This window comes from Ranitomeya variabilis, chromosome 3 (genome assembly GCF_051348905.1).
Source record: "Ranitomeya variabilis isolate aRanVar5 chromosome 3, aRanVar5.hap1, whole genome shotgun sequence".
Classification (NCBI taxonomy): domain Eukaryota; kingdom Metazoa; phylum Chordata; class Amphibia; order Anura; family Dendrobatidae; genus Ranitomeya; species Ranitomeya variabilis.
This window is the reverse complement of record NC_135234.1, coordinates 472,263,363-472,276,077: the sequence shown is the minus strand read 5'-3', so window position 1 is coordinate 472,276,077 and position 12,715 is coordinate 472,263,363.

The following is a 12,715-nucleotide window of genomic DNA, read 5'->3' as shown; positions in this document are numbered from 1 at the left end:
TCCTTTTTTTTTTTTTTTTCCAAGTAGTGTAGTCTGCTGCTAATTTATTAAAAAAAATCCTATTAGTGTCTTTCCACCCGTCTCCAGCTAATTTGTGGAAAAACACTACATAGGATAACGTAGAGGAGGGTTTTTGGGCCTTGCAGCGCCGTTTACGGCTGTCTGCACGGTCTCCGTGTGACTGCAGCTCGCCCTGTAGTCTGTGAGCAGCCATAGCCTGGTTGTCTCCAGCTCAGGGTTCTTCACTGCGTCATACCGCCAAATAAATTTTCATTTTGTTTTAAGTAGTGCAGGCTGCTGCACATTTTTTCAAAAAATTCCTATTAGTGTCTTTCCACCCGTCTCCAGCTAATTTGTGGAAAAACACTACATAGGATAACGTAGAGGAGGGTTTTTGGGCCTTGCAGCGCCGTTTACGGCTGTCTGCACGGTCTCCGTGTGACTGCAGCTCGCCCTGTAGTCTGTGAGCAGCCATAGCCTGGTTGTCTCCAGCTCAGGGTTCTTCACTGCGTCATACCGCCAAATAAATTTTCATTTTGTTTTAAGTAGTGCAGGCTGCTGCACATTTTTTCAAAAAATTCCTATTAGTGTCTTTCCACCCGTCTCCAGCTAATTTGTGGAAAAACACTACATAGGATAACGTAGAGGAGGGTTTTTGGGCCTTGCAGCGCCGTTTACGGCTGTCTGCACGGTCTCCGTGTGACTGCAGCTCGCCCTGTAGTCTGTGAGCAGCCATAGCCTGGTTGTCTCCAGCTCAGGGTTCTTCACTGCGTCATACCGCCAAATAAATTTTCATTTTGTTTTAAGTAGTGCAGGCTGCTGCACATTTTTTCAAAAAATTCCTATTAGTGTCTTTCCACCCGTCTCCAGCTAATTTGTGGAAAAACACTACATAGGATAACGTAGAGGAGGGTTTTTGGGCCTTGCAGCGCCGTTTACGGCTGTCTGCACGGTCTCCGTGTGACTGCAGCTCACCCTGTAGTCTGTGAGCAGCCATAGCCTGGTTGTCTCCAGCTCAGGGTTCTTCACTGCGTCATACCGCCAAATCAATTTTCATTTTGTTTTAAGTAGTGCAGGCTGCTGCACATTTTTTCAAAAAATTCCTATTAGTGTCTTTCCACCCGTCTCCAGCTAACTTGTGGAAAAACACTACATAGGATAACGTAGAGGAGGGTTTTTGGGCCTTGCAGCGCCGTTTACGTCTGTCTGCACGGTCTCCGTGTGACTGCAGCTCTATCTGTTGTCAGTTCAGCCCCAAAAAAATAAATAAATAATAAAGTTCACCAAACACACCAGTGACACCACTTTACATTTGTGTAGGCCACATTAGCTCATATTAAAGTCTAGTCCACACTTTAGAAAATTAGTGTTTCTTATACCTGTTAGGAGGAGTTGTTCAGGAATAAGCACACAAATCCGTTAGTACTTTTCTGCTTATCTTTATCAGTCAACCAAGATGAAGAAGGCAGTGAGTAAGGCACGTGGGCGTGGGCGTGGGCGCGGAGCAGGGAGGGGACATGGGGATTCTGTGCCTGCTGCGGGCACCGGTGACTCATCAGCACCCACTTTCACAAGGGAACAGTCATTCATGCGCAGCTTTGTCGCAGAGCGCCGTACACCACTGCTGCGTGAAGAACAAATTGAAGCCGTTGTCGGATGGATGGCAGCTAATGCATCAACTTCAATTAGTGCCACATCCTCTCAGACACAGAGCACTGGAGAGCAGCCATCTGTCTCTTCACCACCTGCCAAATTGCCCAGGCAGACAGAGAGCCCAGGACAGGAGCCGTCTCTACTTCTGTTCTCTGAATCTCTTGGCTTGGAAACAGGGGGCCAGCCAAGCAGCATTGGAGAAATGGAAGAAGAGGCAGGGTGCAGTGATGCCCAACAGCTTTTTCTCTCTTCCTCTGAAGAGGCGGGTGGGCCAGTGGCTCCGGTCACCACATCGCAGGTCGCATCAGCTGATGATGACACTCAGGTGCCACTTACTGGTGCGTGCTCTGCTGCTGAGACTACCCAGGAGGAGCAGTTGGGGGCAGAGGGTAGTGTAGATGATGAGGTCCTTGACCCATCTTGGCGTGAGGGACAGGAAGGTGGTGGGAGCAGCTCTGAGGAAGAGATTCCCCGTACGGCCCAAAGAGGGAGAGGGAGGGGGAAGACTGCGGATCCTGCAGCCTCCGCTTTGGCACCCGTTAGGAGCATGTCTCTTCCAAAAGCCAAAAAGGGCGCTTCCAAGACTTGCAGTGCCTGGTCCTTTTTTGACACAGTTGCAGATGACATTTGCTATGTCAAATGCAAGGTGTGTCATCACAAAGTCAAAAGAGGGAAAAATGTCAGCAACCTCAATACCTCCAACATGTGGAAACATGTGCGCACCAGGCACCCGGCGGAGTTAGAAAAACACACTGAAGAGCTAGGCCAACCAACAGCGGCAGCTACCACCTCTTCAGCTCGTGTTGCCTCTTCCTCCAGCTCACACGCAGCTGGTTCGGCTTCCTCCCAGGATCGCCGTGGAAGAACCTCTGGCCCTGTTGTCCAGAGACCCGCTGTAATTCCACCCGCAGCACCACTTTCCCAGTCATCCACACACTCCCAGCCCAGTCTACAGCCATCAGTAGTACAGGCATGGGAGAAAAGGCGGCCTTTCTCGTCAAACCACCCACGAGCACAGGCTCTGACTGCAGGCATTGCCAAACTTCTGTCACTGGAAATGCTGTCATTCAGGCTGGTGGAGACTGACAGCTTCCGTGACTTGATGTCATTGGCAGTCCCACAGTACAATGTGCCCAGCCGCTTTTACTTCAGCAGGCAAGCCGTCCCTGCCCTGCACAAGCATGTGGAGGGACACATAAAGCACGCGCTACTGAACGCCGTCAGTAGCAAGGTCCACCTCACCACCGATGCGTGGACCAGTCAACATGGACAGGGGCGATACCTTTCCCTCACTGCCCATTGGGTTAATGTCGTTGAGCCGGGTACAGACCGTGCGAGTGGCGCAGGGCGTGTCCTGCCCACTCCAAGGATTGCAGGAATCCATTCTGTACGCATTGACTCCTCCTCCTACACCAGTTCCTCAGAATCATCGCTGCAGGAGCCGTCACAGTCCACCTCCACATGGACCCGTGATGAACGTGTACCTGTTACGACCGACATGAGCACAGCCGTGGCCAAACGTCAACAGGCCGTCTTGAAATTAATTTATTTGGGGAATCGAAGCCACACAGCGCAGGAGCTCTGGAATGCCATCAAGCAGGAGAGCGATGTGTGGTTTGTGCCAGCGAATCTCCAGCCAGGCATGGTAGTGTGTGATAATGGCCGAAATCTGGTGGCAGCTCTGGGCCTCGGCAACCTCACTCACATCCCATGTCTGGCACATGTGCTCAATTTGGTCGTGCAGAGTTTTCTGAGGGACTATCTGGATCTTGATGCACTGCTGCACAAGGTCCGCCTAGAGTGTGCTCACTTGCGGCGTTCCAGCACGGCAAAAGCGCGCATTGTGGCTCTGCAGCGCCGACACCGCCTGCCGGAACATCGCATCATATGTAACCTACCTACCAGGTGGAATTCCACGTTACATATGTTGGAGCGGTTGTGTGAGCAGCAGCAAGCTGTAATGGAGTACCAGCTGCTTCAGGCGCAAAGAAGTCGCAGTCAGCGCCGTACAGACTTCACAACCACAGAGTGGGCCACTATGAATGACGTCTGCCAGGTTTTGCGTCCCTTTGATTATTCCACGCGGATGGCGAGTGCAGATGATGCACTAGTCAGCATGACTGTCCCCCTTATCTGCCTGCTTGAAAAATCACTGCAAGCGCTAAGGGATGATGTTGTGGAAGAGGTGGAGGATGAGGATTCAGCATTTCCATCATCTTCTGGACAGTCAGCGCCACGTGGTTCCTCACAAACGCGTAGGCAGGGGACAGTTTGTGAGGAGGATGAGGAGGAGTCAATGGAGGAGGAAGACATCCGTCCAGAGGAGGGAGTTACACAATTGTCCATTACTCCGTGTGTACAGCGAGGGTGGGGTGATGACGAGCGGGCAGAGATCACGCCTCCAGCAGGGGACAGCGTTTCTTGGGCAGTTGGCAGTCTGCAGCACATGGTGGATTACATGCTGCAGTGCCTGAGAAACGACCGCCGCATCGCCCACATTCTCAACATGTCTGATTATTGGGTGTTCACCCTCCTCGATCCTCGCTACCGGGACAACGTAGAAAGCCTCATCACACCGTTGAACCGGGAGCGAAAAATGCGGGAGTACCAAGACACACTGGTGAATTCCATCATCTTCTCCATTCCAACTGAGAGAAGTGCTGCTAGTGCATTCCAAAGCAGCTCAGTGCGTCCAGGCAGTGGTGGAGGCTCTGCACAAAGAGGGAGCAGAAGCAGTGCCTCTGCCCAAGGCAAGACCAGTATGGCCCAACTGTGGCACAGTTTTCTGTGCCCGCCACAAAAGTCTACACCATCACAGACGGCTCCAGTCAGCAGGAGGCAACGGTTCCGTCAGATGGTGACAGACTACATGTCTTGCCCTCTTGCTGTACTCCCAGACGGCTCTTCCCCTTTCAAGTTTTGGGTCTCAAAGCTGGATACATGGCCAGAGCTAAGCCAGTATGCATTGGAGGTGCTGTCTTGCCCTGCGGCCAGTGTATTATCGGAACGTGTCTTTAGTGCTGCAGGTGGTGTACTAACTGACCGTCGCATGCGACTATCCTCCGATAACGTTGACCGGCTTACTTTCCTGAAAATGAACAAGGCCTGGATCTCGCAGGAATTTGCCACTCCTCTTCCTGATTAAATAATTAGGTGACTGTCTACAGTATCCAGGTCTCCTGTTGTGTTCATCTTTCTACCACCTGAACTTAAATTCCTGGGCTCCAACACCGCCAGTTGAGGCTTAGAAGTGCCGTCTGCACAGTCAAAACATACGACCCAGTGTTATTGGGGTTCAGTAACGTCAGCTGATCCCCAGCTGTGTAGCCGGCAATGTGTCCTGCGACCGCCACGCTGACACAACAACTGAAATGTAAGGGAACCTGTCCCCCCCCCCCCAAGGCGTTTGTTACTGAAAGAGCCACCTTGTACAGCAGTAATGCTGCACAAGGAAAAGGTAGCTATTTTTGTTTAGCTCCTTGCACACGCAGAACTTAACACTTATAAAATGTGTCCACTGATACCGTAAAACCGTCCCGGAGGTGGGACTTTCCTTCGTAATATGACGCAGCACAGCCGTCATTCCTACCCCCTTGGCGCCGTGCCCCGGCTCCTCAGCGTTGTTTGATTCCGTCCCGGAGCCTGCGCTGTTATGTTATCCCTTGGCCAGGCACACTTAGCGCTGCCCGTCTTCTGACATCATTTGGTGTCAGGATGGCTGCGCCTGTGCGGCCGCGCTGGCCAAGATCCCGCCTCGCAGTGTCTTCTGATTTAATCCCACTGGGGGCCTGAGATCCATGGACATGCGCAGTGCATATCTGAACCTCCACCTCTCACTCATCTCCCTACGGCTTCTTCAGACTGTGCGGTGTCAGCTGGTCCCTAATAGCATGCCACGGCCGTGACACCGCACAGTCTTAAGAAGCCGTAGGGAGGGGAGTGAGAGGCGAGGATATGCACTGCGCATGGCCACGGATCCCAGGCCCGCGGTGGGATTACATTAGACGACACTGCGAGGCGGGCTCTCGGCCAGCGCGGCCGCACAGGCGCAGCCAGCCTGACACCAAATGATGTCAGAAGATGGGCAGCGCTAAGTGTGCCTGGCCAAGGGATAACATAACAGCGCAGGCTCCGGGACGGAATCAAACAACGCTGAGGAGCCGGGGAACGGCGCCAAGGAGATAGGAATGACGGCTGTGCTGCGTCATATTACGAAGGAAAGTCCCACCTCCGAGACGGTCTCACGGTATCAGGGGACACATTTTAGAAGTGTTTAGTTCTGTGTTTGCAAGGAGCATCATGAAAAGAGCTACCTTTTCCTTTTGCATCTTTTTTGCTGCACAAGCTGGCTCTTTCAGCTACAAACGCCTTTGGGGGGGGGTTAAAGGTTCCCTTTCGACTTTCTCCAATCAGGCTTCGGCCTACATTGTGTTCCTCTGCTTCTCCTCCTGTCCCTGGGCTCCAACACCGCTAGTTGTTGCCTGGTAGTGCTGTACGCACAGTCAACAGTCACTCCTCTGTTATTGGGGTTCAGTAACGTCAGCTGTTCCCCTGCTGTGTGTGTGGCAATCCCTCCTATCTCCTCCACCTCCACCTCCCCCTCCTGTCCCTGGGCTCCAACACCGCTAGTTGTTGCCTGGTAGTGCTGTACGCACAGTCCCAACAGTCCCTCCTCTGTTATTGGGGTTCAGTAACGTCAGCTGTTCCCCTGCTGTGTGTGTGGCAATCCCTCCTATCTCCTCCACCTCCACCTCCCCCTCCTGTCCCTGGGCTTCAACACCGCTAGCTGTTGCCTGGTAGTGCTGTACGCACAGTCCCAACAGTCCCTCCTCTGTTATTGGGGTTCAGTAACGTCAGCTGTTCCCCTGCTGTGTGTGTGGCAATCCCTCCTATCTCCTCCACCTCCCCCTCCTGTCCCTGGGCTCCAACACCGCTAGTTGTTGCCTGGTAGTGCTGTACGCACAGTCCCAACAGTCCCTCCTCTGTTATTGGGGTTCAGTAACGTCAGCTGTTCCCCTGCTGTGTGTGTGGCAATCCCTCCTACCTCCTCCACCTCCTCCTCCTCCACCTGTCCCTGGGCTCCAACACCGCTAGTTGTTGCCTGGTAGTGCTGTACGCACAGTCAACAGTCCCTCCTCTGTTATTGGGGTTCAGTAACGTCAGCTGTTCCCCTGCTGTGTGTGTGGCAATCCCTCCTATCTCCTCCACCTCCACCTCCCCCACCTGTCCCTGGACTCCAACACCGCTAGTTGCCGTCCAGTAGTGCTGTACGCACAGTCAACAGTCCCTCCTCTGTTATTGGGGTTCAGTAACGTCAGCTGTTCCCCTGCTGTGTGTGTGGCAATCTCTCCAACCTCCTCCTACCTCCTCCACCTCCTCCTCCTCCACCTGTCCCTGGGCTCCAACACCGCTAGTTGCCGTCCAGTAGTGCTGTACGCACAGTCAACAGTCCCTCCTCTGTTATTGGGGTTCAGTAACGTCAGCTGTTCCCCTGCTGTGTGTGGCAATCCCTCCCATCTCCTCCACCTCCACCTCCCCCTCCTGTCCCTGGGCTCCAACACCGCTAGTTGCCGTCCAGTAGTGCTGTACGCACAGTCAACAGTCCCTCCTCTGTTATTGGGGTTCAGTAACGTCAGCTGTTCCCCTGCTGTGTGTGTGGCAATCTCTCCAACCTCCTCCTACCTCCTCCACCTCCTCCTCCTCCACCTGTCCCTGGGCTCCAACACCGCTAGTTGCCGTCCAGTAGTGCTGTACGCACAGTCAACAGTCCCTCCTCTGTTATTGGGGTTCAGTAACGTCAGCTGTTCCCCTGCTGTGTGTGTGGCAATCCCTCCCATCTCCTCCACCTCCACCTCCCCCTCCTGTCCCTGGGCTCCAACACCGCTAGTTGCCATCCAGAAGTGCTGTACGCACAGTCAACAGTCCCTCCTCTGTTATTGGGGTTCAGTAACGTCAGCTGTTCCCCTGCTGTGTGTGTGGCAATCTCTCCAACCTCCTCCTACCTCCTCCACCTCCTCCTCCTCCACCTGTCCCTGGGCTCCAACACCGCTAGTTGCCGTCCAGTAGTGCTGTACGCACAGTCAACATTCCCTCCTCTGTTATTGGGGTTCAGTAACGTCAGCTGTTCCCCTGCTGTGTGTGTGGCAATCCCTCCCATCTCCTCCACCTCCACCTCCCCCTCCTGTCCCTGGGCTCCAACACCGCTAGTTGCCGTCCAGTAGTGCTGTACGCACAGTCAACAGTCCCTCCTCTGTTATTGGGGTTCAGTAACGTCAGCTGTTCCCCTGCTGTGTGTGTGGCAATCCCTCCTACCTCCTCCTACCTCCTCCACCTCCTCCTCCTCCACCTGTCCCTGGGCTCCAACACCGCTAGTTGCTGTCCAGAAGTGCTGTCCGCACAGAGCCAAACACCTCGCCAATGTGTTAGTGGGGTTCAGCACCGCCAGCTGTTCCCCTGCTGTGCAGCCGGCAACGTGTACTGCGACCGCCACGCAGGCACAACAAGTTAAATTTAAGGGAACCTGCCCCCCCCCCCAGGCGTTTGTTACTGAAGGAGCCACCTTGTGCAGCAGTAATGATGCAAAGGGAAAAAGTGCCTCTTTTCGTGGTGCTCCTTGCACATGCTGAACCTAACACTTATGAAAAGTGTCCCCTCCTACCGTGATACCGTCCGGTAGGTGGAACTTTCCTTTGTGATGTGACGCAGCACAGCCGTCATTCTTACCCCCTTGGCGCCGTGCGCCGCCTCCTTAGCGTTGTTTGAATCAGTCCCGGAGCCTGCGCTGTTAGGTTAGCCCTTGGCCATGCACACATTTTGCGCTGCCCGTCTTCTGACATCATTTGGTGTCAGGCTGGCTGCGCCTGTGCGGCCGCGCTGGCCGAGAGCCCGCCTCGCAGTGTCTTCTGATTTAATCCCACTGGGGGCCTGAGATCCATGGACATGCGCAGTGCATATCTGAACCTCCACCTCTCACTCATCTCCCTACGGCTTCTTCAAACTGTGCGGTGTCAGCTGGTCCCTAATAGCATGCCACGGCCGTGACACCGCACAGTCTGAAGAAGCCGTAGGGAGATGAGTGAGAGGTGGAGGTTCAGATATGCACTGCGCATGTCCATGGATCTCAGGCCCCCAGTGGGATTAAATCAGAAGACAGTACGAGGCGGGCTCTCGGCCAGCGCGGCCGCACAGGCGCAGCCAGCCTGACACCAAATGATGTCAGAAGACGGGCAGCGCAAAATGTGTGCATGGCCAAGGGCTAACCTAACAGCGCAGGCTCCGGGACTGATTCAAACAACGCTGAGGAGGCGCTGCACGGCGCCAAGGGGGTAAGAATGACGGCTGTGCTGCGTCACATCACAAAGGAAAGTTCCACCTACCGGACGGTATCACGGTAGGAGGGGACACTTTTCATAAGTGTTAGGTTCAGCATGTGCAAGGACCATAATTAAAAGAGCTAAGTTTACCTTTTCCAGCATTAGTGCTGTACACGATGGCTCTTTCAGCTACAAACGCCTGGGGGGGGGGTTAAAGTTTCCCTTTCAACTTGCTCCAGTGCAGGCTTCGGCCTACACTCTGCTCCCTCTCCTCCTCCTGCTGACCCTGGGCTCTAACACCGCCAGTTGGGGCCCAGATGTGCTAGCTGCACAGAGCCAAACACCAGCCAATGTGTCAGTGGGGTTCAGCACCGCCAGCTGTTCCCCTGCTGTGTAGCCGGCAACGTGTCCTGCAACAGCCACGCAGACACAAGAACTGAAATTGAAGGAAACCTGTCCCCCCTCCCCCAGGCGTTTTTACGTTTTACAGCCACCTTGTACAACAGTAATGCTGCATGTGTGCAAGGTGGCTCAGAAACTTATTCTCCTTGCCCATGTTGAAGTGAACACGTCTAAAAATGAGTCCTCTGCGACCATTAAAACGTCCATCAGGTGTGATTTTCCTTTGTATTGACACGCAACAAGCTCCTTGGTAGCGCTGCCCGTCTTCTGGCATCATTGTTTGGCTGCCTGCGCCTCTGCGGCCGCCTTGCCCCACACAACGCCCCTCGGTGTCTTATTTACTGGGACTGCGAGGGTGTGATTGATGGGCATGAACGGTGCATTTCTTCACCTGTCCCTCATCTCCTTCCGCCTTCTTCGGACTGTGCATCTTCATGGCCGTGGCATGCGATAAGGGATCAGCTGACGCCGCATAGTCTGAAGCGGGTGTAAGAACCCAAGCGAGAGGCGAACATATGTACTGCGCCAGGCCATGAATCCCAGCCCCGCAGTGTTTTAACAATGTTAAGACACTGGGGGGCTGGGATTCATGGTCATCGCAAACCGCAACGGCCGACATAACATGATGTCAGAGGATGGGCAGCGCTAACAGCGCAAGGCCAAGGGATAACACAAAAGCGCAGACTCCTGTGCAACAAATAACGATGCTCAGGAGGCCGCGCAAAGCACCACGGTGGCATTTTTGCCAGCTGTACTGCGTCTCTTTAAGAAGGGAACTCACGCCTCAAAATCAGTTTGACTGTGTAAGGGCCTAAATGTTATACGTGTTCCTTTCAGCGTGTGCAAGGATCAAAATTAAAAGAGCAACCTTTGACTTGTGCAGCATTACTGCTGCATAAGCTGTGGCTCTTCTACTTTGTAACCCCTGAGGGGGGGTTAAAGGTTACCTTTGAAATTGGTTCAATTAGGCTTCGGCCTACACTCTGCTCCCCCTGCAGAGCCCGGGCTCCAACACCGCCAGTTGGGGCCCGGTACTGCTAGCTGCACAGAGAAAAACACCAGCCAATGTGTCAGTGGGGTTCAGCAACGCCAGCTGTTCCCCTGCTGTGCAGCCGGCAACGTGTCCTGCAACTGCCACGCAGACACAACAGACCCAAAGCTGCCGCCAGTGCAGGCTTCGGCCTACACTCTGCTCCCTCTCCTCCTCCTGCTGACCCCGGGCTCTAACACCGCCAGTTGGGGCCCGGTACTGCTAGCTGCACAGAGAAAAACACCAGCCAATGTGTCAGTGGGGTTCAGCACCGCCAGCTGTTCCCCTGCTGTGCAGCCGGCATCGTGTCCTGCAAAAGCCACGCAGACACAAGAACTGAAATTGAAGGGAACCTGTCCCCCCTCCCCCAGGCGTTTGTACGTTTTACAGCCACCTTGTACAGCGGTAATGCTGCATGTGTGCAAGGTGGCACATAAACGTATTCTCCTCGCACATGTGGAAATGAAAACACGTCTAAAATGTGTCCTCTGTGTGACCATTTAACCGTCCCGGTGGTGTGACTTTCCTTTGTAATGACATGCTGCAACCCCCTTGGTAGCGCTGCCCGTCTTCTGGCATCATTGTTTGGCTGCCTGCGCCTCTGCGGCCGCCCTGACCCACACAACGCCCCTCGGTGTCTTATTTCTTGGGACTGCGAGGGTGTGATTGATGGGCATGAGCAGTGCATCAGTTCGCCTGTCCCTCATCTCCTTCCGCCTTCTTCAGACTGTGCGGCTTCATGGCCGTGGCATGCGATAAGGGATCAGCTGACGCCGCACAGTCTGAAGCGGGTGTAAGGACCCGAGTGTGAGAGGCGAACATATGTGCTGCGCCAGGCCATGAATCCCAGCCCTGCAGTGTTTTAACAATGTTAAGACACTGCGGGGCTGGGATTCATGGTCATCGCGAACCTCACCGGCCGACATTAAATGATGTCAGAAGATGGGCAGCGCTAACAGCGCTAGGCCAGGGGATAACACGACAGCGCAGACTCCTGTACAGCAAATAACAACGCTCAGGAGGCTGCACCCAGCACCAAGGTGGGATTCTTGACATCTGTGCTGTGTCTCATTACAAAGGGAACTCGCGCCTCCAACACAGTTTGACTGTATAAAGGGCTAAATGTTATACGTGTTTCATTCAGCGTGTGCAAGGAGCAAAATTAAAAGAGCAACCTTTGACTTGTGCAGCATTACTGCTGCATAAGCTGTGGCTCTTCTACTTTGTAACCCCTGAGGAGGGGTTAAAGGTTACCTTTGAAATTGGTTCAATTAGGCTTCGGCCTACACTCTGCTCCCCCTGCAGAGCCCGGGCTCCAACACCGCCAGTTGGGGCCCGGTACTGCTAGCTGCACAGAGAAAAACACCAGCCAATGTGTCAGTGGGGTTCAGCAACGCCAGCTGTTCCCCTGCTGTGCAGCCGGCAACGTGTCCTGCAACTGCCACGCAGACACAACAGACCCAAAGCTGCCGCCAGTGCAGGCTTCGGCCTACACTCTGCTCCCTCTCCTCCTCCTGCTGACCCCGGGCTCTAACACTGCCAGTTGGGGCCCGGTACTGCTAGCTGCACAGAGAAAAACACCAGCCAATGTGTCAGTGGGGTTCAGCACCGCCAGCTGTTCCCCTGCTGCGCAGCCGGCATCGTGTCCTGCAAAAGCCACGCAGACACTTGCTCTTGTACCTTCTGCTCCCCATCCTGGTTCCAGTACCGTCAGCTGGATCCGGGCAGAGCCTTTGGCTTAGGTGCCTCCCTCTGGGTATCCGAGTTCCACCAACGTCAGGTGGTCCTTGGTAGTGCTTTCAGGCACGGGTACCTCCTGCTTAGTAACCGGGTTCCAGTAACGTCAGCTGGTCCTCGGTAGTTCCATTGGCTCTTGGACCTTCGGCTACCCATCCGGGTTCCAGCACCGTCAGCTGGTTCTCGGCAGTGTCTTTTGCTCTTGTACCTTCTGCTCCCCATCCTGGTTCCAGTACCGTCAGCTGGTTCCGGGCAGAGCCTTTGGCTTAGGTGCCTCCCTCTGGGTATCCGAGTTCCACCAACATCAGGTGGTCCTTGGTAGTGCTTTCAGGCACGGGTACCTCCTGCTTAGTAACCGGGTTCCAGTAACGTCAGCTGGTCCTCGGTAGTTCCATTGGCTCTTGGACCTTCGGGTAGCCATCCGAGTTCCAGTTCCATCAGCTGGTTCTCGGCATTTTCTCAGCCTTCTTGTACCTTCTGCTACATTTCCAAGTTCAAGAGACTAAACACGATGACCCGGAAGACCACCCCTAAGATGACGACGACACCAGAGACGACAACCACCGTGATGACGACGACC